The sequence below is a fragment of the Oncorhynchus mykiss genome, chromosome 24 (genome assembly GCF_013265735.2).
Source record: "Oncorhynchus mykiss isolate Arlee chromosome 24, USDA_OmykA_1.1, whole genome shotgun sequence".
In the NCBI taxonomy this organism is placed as follows: Eukaryota; Metazoa; Chordata; class Actinopteri; order Salmoniformes; family Salmonidae; genus Oncorhynchus; species Oncorhynchus mykiss.
Genome location: NC_048588.1, coordinates 20,420,480 through 20,430,686, shown reverse-complemented (window position 1 = coordinate 20,430,686; position 10,207 = coordinate 20,420,480).

Sequence of the window (10,207 nt, the reverse complement as noted above, 5' to 3'; positions counted from 1 at the left end):
GATTCAAACAGGCAACCTTTGGGTTGCTAAACATTTGCTTAATATGCCCACCCATACATTTACTATGTTATGTCCAATCTATGAGACCAGGTTGTAAAATAAGATAAATGTGGACTGTCAAAGCAAAATGTATTGTTGCCAGAATCTGGTCACATGTCTTTCTTCGCTCATAAATCCACCAGGTGGCAGTATGTGACCAAACATCACTGATTGTCATTCAATTATTATACTGTGTCATGTGTCACTCCAAACACACCACACATACAGCACAATTCCTCTGTTCTGTAGTCCCAATCAACACCCAGTGAATAATCTGCCCTTGTGCGAATTGGCTTTAGGTCAGATAATATTATTAAGGGTTAATACGTGATTATTACATTGTTATTGTAAACCTATGGTTTATAGTGGGGATTAATTTATGGTTTATATCCCTTTACTAATAGGCTATATGCAAATCCACCAAATGATAGGCCTCGCTGACTTCCCCATTATTCTCAACAATCAATATAAAATTGAAGTCTGAAGTTTACATACACCTTAGCCAAATACATTTAAACTCAGTTTTTCACAATTCCTCCATTTAATCCTAGTAAAAATTCCCTGTTTTAGGTCAGTTAGGATCACCACTTTATTTTAAGAATGTGAAATGTTAAAATAATAGTAGGGTGAATGATTTCTTTCAGCTTTTCTTTCTTTCATCACATTCCCAGTGGGTCAGAAGTTTACATACACTCAATTAGTATTTGGTGGCATTGCCTTTAAATTGTTTAACTTGGGTCAAATGTTTCAGATAGCCTTCCACAAGCTTCCCACAATAAGTTGGGTGAATTTTTGCCGATTCCTCCTGACAGAGCTGGAGTAATTGAATCAGGCGTGTAGGCCTCCTTGCTCGCACATGTTTTTTCAGTTCTGCCCACAATTTTCAATAGGGTTGAGGTCAAGGCTTTATGATGGCCACTCTAATACCTTGACTTTGTTGTCCTTAAGCCATTTTGCCACAACTTTGGAAGTTTGCTTGGGGTCATTGTCCATTTGGAAGACCCATTTGCGACCAAGCTTTAATAACTTCCTGACTGATGTCGTGAGATGTTGCTTCAATATATCCATATAATTTCCCCCGCTCATGATGCCATCTATTTTGTGAACTGCTCCAGACTCTCCTGCAGCAAAGCACCCCCACAACATGATGCTTCCACCCCTGTGCTTCATGGTTGGGATGGTGTTCTTCGGCTTGCAAGCCTCCCCCTTTTTCCTCCAAACATAACGATGGTCATTATGGCCAAACAGTTTTAATTTAGTTTCATCAGACCAGAGGACATTTCTCAGAAAAGTATGATCTTTGTCCCCATGTGCAGTTGCAAACCGTAGTCTGGCATTTTATGGTGGTTTTGGAGCAGTGGCTTCTTCCTTGCTGAGCAGCCTTTCAGGTTATGTCGATATAGGACTCATTTTACTGTGGCTATAGATAATCTTGTACCTGTTTCGTCCAGCATCTTCACAAGGTCCTTTGCTGTTGTTCTGGGATTGATTTGCACTTTTCACCCCGAAGTACGTTCATCTCTAGGAGACAGAACACGTCTCCTTCCTGTACGGTATGATGGCTGCATTGTCCCATGGTGTTTATACTTGTGTACTATTGTTTGTACAGATGAATGTGGTACCTTCAGGTGTTTGGAAATTGCTCCCAAGGATGAACCAGAGTTGTGGAAGTCTACAATTTTTTTCTGGGGTCTTGGCTGATTTCTTTTGATTTTCCCATGATGTCAAGCAAAGAGGCACTGAGTTTGAAGGTAGGCCTTGAAATACATCCACAGGTTCATATCCAATTGACTCAAAGGATGTCAATTATTCTATCAGAAGCTTCTAAAGCCATGACATCATTTTCTGGAATTTTCCAAGCTGTTTAAAGGCACAGTCAACTTAGTGTATGTGAGGGCCTCCCGGGTGGCGCAGTGGTTAAGGGCGCTGTACTGCAGCGCCAGCTTTGCCACCAGAGTCCGTGGGGCGACGCACAATTGGCCTGGGGAGGGGTTGGCCGGTAGGGATTTCCTTGTCTCATCGCGCACCAGCGACTCCTGTGGTGGGTCAGGCGCAGTGCGCGCTAACCAAGGTTGCCAGGTGCACAGTGTTTCCTCCGACACATTGGTGCGGCTGGCTTCCGGGTTGGATGTGCGCTGTGTATCGGAGGGCGGATGACTTTCAACCTTCGTCTCTCCCGAGCCCGTATGGGAGTTGTAGCGATGAGACAAGATAGTAGCTACTAAAACAATTGGATACCACGAAATTGGGGAGAAAACGGGGTAAATGAAATAAAACATAAAAACAAATAAATAAAAACTTAGTGTATGTAAACTTCTGACCCACTGGAAGTGTGATACAGAGAATTATAAGTGAAATAATCTGTCTGTAAACAAATGTTGGAAAATTACTTGTGTCATACACAGAGTAGATGTCCTAACCGACTTGCCAAAACTATAGCTTGTTAACAAGAAATTTGTGGAGTGTTTGAAAAATGAGTTTTAATGACTCCAACCTAAGTGTACAGTGCCTTGAGAAAGTATTCGGCCCCCTTGAACTTTGCGACCTTTTGCCACATTTCAGGCTTCAAACATAAAGATATAAAATTGTATTTTTTTGTGAAGAATCAACAACAAGTGGGACACAATCATGAAGTGGAACGACATTTATTGGATATTTACAAACTTTTTTAACAAATCAAAAACTGAAAAATTGGGCGTGCAAAATTATTCAGCCCCTTTACTTTCAGTGCAGCAAACTCTCTCCAGAAGTTCAGTGAGGATCTCTGAATGATCCAATGTTGACCTAAATGACTAATGATGATAAATACAATCCACCTGTGTGTAATCAAGTCTCCGTATAAATGCACCTGCACTGTGATAGTCTCAGAGGTCCGTTAAAAGCGCAGAGAGCATCATGAAGAACAAGGAACACACCAGGCAGGTCCGAGATACTGTTGTGAAGAAGTTTAAAGCCGGATTTGGATACAAAAAGATTTGCCAAGCTTTAAACATCCCAAGGAGCACTGTGCAAGCGATAATATTGAAATGGAAGGAGTATCAGACCACTGCAAATCTACCAAGACCTGGCCGTCCCTCTAAACTTTCAGCTCATACAAGGAGAAGACTGATCAGAGATGCAGCCAAGAGGCCCATGATCACTCTGGATGAACTGCAGAGATCTACAGCTGAGGTGGGAGACTCTGACCATAGGACAACAATCAGTCGTATATTGCACAAATCTGGCCTTTATGGAAGAGTGGCAAGAAGAAAGCCATTTCTTAAAGATATCCATAAAAAGTGTTGTTTAAAGTTTGCCACAAGCCACCTGGGAGACACACCAAACATGTGGAAGAAGGTGCTCTGGTCAGATGAAACCAAAATTGAACTTTTTGGCAACAATGCAAAACGTTATGTTTGGCGTAAAAGCAACACAGCTGAACACACCATCCCCACTGTCAAACATGGTGGTGGCAGCATCATGGTTTGGGCCTGCTTTTCTTCAGCAGGGACAGGGAAGATGGTTAAAATTGATGGGAAGATGGATGGAGCCAAATACAGGACCATTCTGGAAGAAAACCTGATGGAGTCTGCAAAAGACCTGAGACTGGGACGGAGATTTGTCTTCCAACAAGACAATGATCCAAAACATAAAGCAAAATCTACAATGGAATGGTTCAAAAATAAACATATCCAGGTGTTAGAATGGCCAAGTCAAAGTCCAGACCTGAATCCAATCGAGAATCTGTGGAAAGAACTGAAAACTGCTGTTCACAAATGCTCTCCATCCAACCTCACTGAGCTCGAGCTGTTTTGCAAGGAGGAATGGGAAAAAATTTCAGTCTCTCGATGTGCAAAACTGATAGAGACATACCCCAAGCGACTTACAGCTGTAATCGCAGCAAAAGGTGGCGCTACAAAGTATTAACTTAAGGGGGCTGAATAATTTTGCACGCCCAATTTTTCTGTTTTTGATTTGTTAAAAAAGTTTGAAATATCCAATAAATGTCGTTCCACTTCATGATTGTGTCCCACTTGTTGTTGATTCTTCACAAAAAAAATACAGTTTTATATCTTTATGTTTGAAGCCTGAAATGTGGCAAAAGGTCGCAAAGTTCAAGGGGGCCGAATACTTTCGCAAGGCACTGTATATAAACTTCAACTGTATATCCTGCATTAAACCTTGAGTTGTACTCAAATTCACTACAGTATTCATATCTGAACTCTAACTAGTTTGGGTGATTGGGTATTGGCATTGCTAACATCCTATCCTGAGCAGCTGTGCTCCCCTTCTCTAATATCGTCCACAGTCACTGAGCTAACACAGTCTCTAAAGGTTGTGTCTCACACTAGCAGCTCCACAAAGAGCAGGTCTATTCAGTCACCATCTGCTGAGGGCTGAGGGTAGGAGAGGGTGTGAAAGCAGCCTGTCTTATGTGAGCCTCAGTGCTGTGAACACAATGATCTAAATGAAACCTCTATACCTGACAGAGATCCCACTGGGAACAGATATCAATTCAACGTCTATTCCACGTTGGTTTAACATAATTTAATTGAAATCATGTGGAAACAACGTTGAATAAACTAGTATGTGCCCAGTGGGATAACTCTCATCACAACATTTTGACACGATAATATCTAGCTGTACGTCTTCGTTCTGTGACTTGTGTGCATCACAATTGTGGGAGCTTTTTGTGTGGGGATAGGGAGTTTCATTATGATATTCTAACTCTGTCCTAATACCATGCTACTGGAGTTATGATTAAGCGATAAGCCCCGAGGGAGTGTGGTATATGGTCAATATACCACAGCCAAGGGCTGTTTTTAAGGACGAAGCAACACGGGGTGCCTGGATACAGCCCTTAGCTGTGGTATATTGGCAATATACCACAAACCCCCAAGGTGCCTTATTTCTATTATAAACTGGTTACCAACGTAATTAGACGTTGGTAACCAGTATATACCCGTGGTATATGGTCTGATATACCACAGCTTTCATCCAATCAGAATTTAGGGCTCGAACCACCCAGTTTATAATTGGGTGTAACTGATTACATAAATGATGCTTTAACAAGAGAGCTGTTTTGTCTTTTGAATGTTGGCTTTTGAATGCAGAATTTTGTGGGGAAATCAGCTTCAGAAGAGATGTTCGTTTTAGGCAGTGACAGATGGAATGGCAAAAAGAAAGTCAGGCAGGTTAACATTCCATTCATAAATTGTGGGATTTGACGTTCATAACCTCCACCTGAGAAGGGAAATGAAGGCATATAAAGCACTACTGATACTGAGGTGATTCAACAGATGGCAGGGTTTTGTAATGTAATTCAGTTTAAAAATAACCACAGCAAAGCATTTTGATTAGCTTCCTCCATCTATACATTACAGTTGAGTCAATGGCTGCAACAACAATGGTTCATGCTTTCAAGCTGCCATTTCAATATGCCCATTAGAAAATACTTGTAACTTCATGTGCAAGAGTGTTATGTTAACTCTTGAACCAAAGGGATCTATTTTCGGATGAAAGAGACGCAAATGTAAAGAGCCATTTTGCATGTGCCATGATGACTTTCTTAAAGGATTTCCCAGGATTCTGGTCATTAGCATACAGAGCAGTGGAATGAATGTTCTATTCAGCTACTATGCTACTAGAGATATTGATACTCAAAGGACGCATGCAGCCCTGTCATCACTACTTGAGATCGAGCATAAATAAATACAGTATTTCGTTAAATGATAACACCAAATTATATTTATATAGATATAGAGAGGAAGCTGTCACAGTAAATACATTTTTAAGTGATTATGTATGAGCGTCTGGAAGCCTGGTTTAAACTTATTTAATGGAATTTCAAAGCCTTTAAAATTAGGATACTGTGAGGTCAGCCTTTCCTTTGAAAACTTCCCTAACAATTCATTTTGAGGTACCATTTCCACCAGGAGCTACAGTAGCCTATGCATGAACTATTCAGGAGGGAATATCCCTCATATGCAGGATGTCATAAAATAAATCACAAAGAAAAAAATACAGTACCAGTCAAAAGTTTGGACACACCTACTCATTCCAGGGTTTTCTTTATTTTTACTATTTTCTACATTGTAGAATAATAGTGAACACATCAAAACCATGAAACAGCAAATATGGAATCATGTAGTAACAAAATATATTTTATATTTGAGATTCTTCAAAGTAGCCACCCTTTGCCTTGATGACAGCTTTGCACACTCTTGGCATTCTCTCAACCAGCTTCATGAAGTAGTCACCTGGAAGGCATTTCAATTAACAGGTGTGCCTTGTTAAAAGTCTATTTTTGGAAATATAGCCTCGCTATTGTTTTTTTTATTTCTTTACTTACCTATTGTTCACGTAATACCTTTTTTGCACTATTGGTTAGAGCCTGTAAATTAAGCATTTCACTATTAGGTCTACACACCTGTTATATTCAGCGCACATGACAAATAAACTTTGATTTGAGACACATCTCAACATCAACTGTTCAGAGGAGACTGTGTGAATCAGGCTGTCATTTTATTTTTAACTAGGCAAGTCAGTTAAGAACACATTCTTATACTCAATGACAGCCTAGGAACAGTGGGTTTAACTGTCTTGTTCAGGGGTAGAATGACACATGTTTACCTTGTTAGCTTGGGGATTTGATCTTGCAACCTTTCGGTTACTAGTCCAACGCTCTAACCACTAGGCTTCCTGCTGCCGTCATGGTCAAACTACTAAAGGACACCAATAATAAGAAGGGACTTGCTTGGGCCAAGACACATGAGCAATGGACATTAGACCGGTGGAAATCTGTCCTTTGGTCTGTTGGGTCCAAATTTTAGATTTTTGGTTCTAACCACCGTGTCTTTGTGAGATGCAGAGTAGGTGAACGGATGATCTCTGCATGTGTGGTTCCCAACGTGAAACATGGAGGAGGAGGTGTGATGGTGTGGGGGTGCTTTGCTGGTGACACTGTCAGTGATTTACTTAGAATTCAAGGCACACTTGCCTCAGCATTCTGCAGCGATACGCCATCCCATCTGGTTTGCACCTAGTGGGACTATAATTTGTTTTTCAACAGGACAATGACCCAACACACCTCCAGGTTTTGTAAATGCTATTTGACCATGAAGGAGAGTGATGGAGTGCTGCATCAGATGACCTGGCCTCCACATACATTCTACCTCAGCCCAATTGAGATGGTTTGGGATGTGTTGGACCACAGAGTGAAGGAAAAGCAGCTAACATGTGCTCAGCATATGTGTGAACTCCTTCAAGACTGTTGGAAAAGCATTCCAGGTGAAGCTGGTTGATAGAATGCCAAGATTGTTTAAAGCTGTCATCAAGGCAAAGGTTGTTTTTTTTACTATGTGATTCTATTTGTTATTTCATATTTTTGATGTTTTCACTATTATTCTACAATGTAGAAAATAGTAAAAATAAAGATAAACCCTTGAATGAGTTGGTGTGTCCAAACTTTTGACTGGTACTGTATATATTCTCTTTCTTAGCCAAATACAAAAACAAAAGCCTTTTCACGTAGGATAAGACATATGAGCCTCTTAATAAATAAGAGAAGGTTCAGGGGACCCAGGTCACAGAATTACTGAGCTATGAAAGGGTCTCACATATTCACCTGAATTAAATACTGTATGGAGATTGGCTGGAAGGGAAATGGAAGGGTCGTTCCTGACGGCTCCTTTATGCCATATCACCAGGCTCAGGGGCATTATAAATTCATTGAACGGGGTCAAAGTTATCAAATGGAACCGTAATATTGCCATGATCAAATGGGCCTAAACCTCTGAGATCTGCTATACTGTAGCTGTCATCTATTCATTTCAATACATCTTTGCAGGGCACACTGCTCTCTAGTGTTATACTGTAGCTGTCCATCAAGCTTCACAGTGCACACAAGATTGATTCCTGAATATATACAAAAAGGTATTGTAAATACCTGTCCTGTACACCAAAGAAAATTGTTCTATTAAGTATTCAAGAGACCCTACCATCACTCAGGGGCCACAAACCACTCTGTCTCTCTGACAGATGTACTGCACCTCAGCTGTATATCTGAGTGTTGCCTTGGTTCCCTGTCTACTCCTTTCTCTAGCCTGTGTAAGGCCTCACTCCTTCACTAGACTCCCAGTCAACCCTGCTTCCACGAAGGATATATGCAAAGGTGAGGACTTCAATGATTCAATGAGTCAGGTTTTCATATGTAGTTAAATTGCATTGTCTCTCACCTGGATTCAGTGTCACTGATATTTGAATGAATGAAAGAATTTGTCCTTATGATTGAACTCAGTCTACCAGCTCTAATATATATTCAACAATTTTGACTTTAATAAGATATTACATTTTTCAGCATGCATAAATACATTCTACAGCTGGGAAGATTATCATTCTGAGGGTTGCTGCAGTAGGGTAGTGTTGAGGCGCGTATGTCTGGACACAGGAAGAATTCTATAGTAAAAAATGTAAACCAGAGTCCTATAGAGTATCATGAGGATGCTTTACTGTCTTATCTTCACATCACCTTGTCGTGTCAACCTTGCCAAAATAGCAGATTCATTCCAGTGATTGTATTTCAAACTCAGGAAATGGAATCCAGGTGATAAATGGGAGATCTATATACTGTTAGGTCAAGAAAGCTGGACTGTGCAGAGGGTTCATTGATCCACGGGCCATTCATCTGGAATATATCTCAGATGGAACAAAGACAACGACCATGACAGGCCACTCAGTCACCTGACAGATATAGGGCAGGCCAGGGAGGAGAAAAGCAACAATGCTATTAGATCCTTCAACAACAAAAAATGTTTTTATTTTTGTTTAAAGACGCCACTCTTGAATTCCCTCTGTAAAGAATCTATACTGTATCTAAAATATATGTATGTTAAGAATTCTTTTCATCAAAATTTGGCAATGGCTGACAAAACAGAGACATAATAAATCCCCCAGCAGAACATAGGGACATACCTGTGAGGGAAATTAATTTCCCTCTATGAGGAACTTGAGGACACTGTGACTGATTTTCTGATCTGTAATAAATGATCTCTCCCTGGCTGTCCTATTTTACAGCCTGTTGTAAGGAAAATTGTGTGTTTCTATAACATGGCAAATATGTTTTATGCCAGACATAATGCAGTTCTTTATGTTGTCCACAGCCGTGCTGTTTCTTACTAATGTGGAGAAAATAGAAGGAATAGAGCCTCCTGAAGTATTTTATAATGCAGACTTAATGAAACTCCTGCAAGAAGAATAAACAAATCGTGTGCAGGCCATGGCCTTCAATGAATCATCTCCTGTGCTCAAGCGTCATGGCCACTGTGCCTTCATTGACACAAGAGAAATGAAAGCACACAAAACACTGGAGAATAGGCCTAGCCTTGATAAGTTCTCTACATAAATAATTAATGAAACAGAAACTTTTAATTAAACTAAATTATATAACATCTGGACTTGTCGTACTAATTTGTGTTTGCTGTGACTAAATGTGACTGAACAGCTGAACAGCTGAGATACTGAAATGGAGTCCCACAACCTACTGTAAATCTCAAGGACAGTCATTATCTCCTCGATGCAATCAGAGGGATATTATTTTTTCCACTAAGACATTTAAATCTGAATGCGGGGCATGAAATGTTAATATGAATGGGCCCAGGCCCCCAGTATTCTCTGAGAAAAACAAACTGTTCATAGTTATATTTACTTCATCAATTCAATCTGTGAACTCCATCCAGGCCGTAAAAACTTCAGATTCCCAAGGAGACGCCAGAAAGGCCCTGATCCATAAGGGAGAATATTGCCTAGCAACACATATTAGCAACAGCTCTAAGGTGGGCTAGAGCAGTATGATCACCTCAGCATGTGACCGTTCTACAAGATGGGGCAATGAGTTCATGGCTATATCTGTCATTTCAAAAAGCCAGTATGGGCCTAGATATCAAATAAGATCAGGACACACATTTATTCCAAAGTCAATTTGAGATCATATATGGACGCAATTATCCTGGCTGAAGCCCACTAATATGAATGACATACAGTTGAAGTCGGAAGTTTACATACATGGATTAAAGCTTGTTTTTTGGGCCTTCCGGGTGGCGCAGTGGTTAAGGGCACTGTACTCCAGCGTGCCACCAGAGACCCTGGGTTCGCGCTCAGGCTCTGTCGTAACCGGCCGCGACCGGGAGGT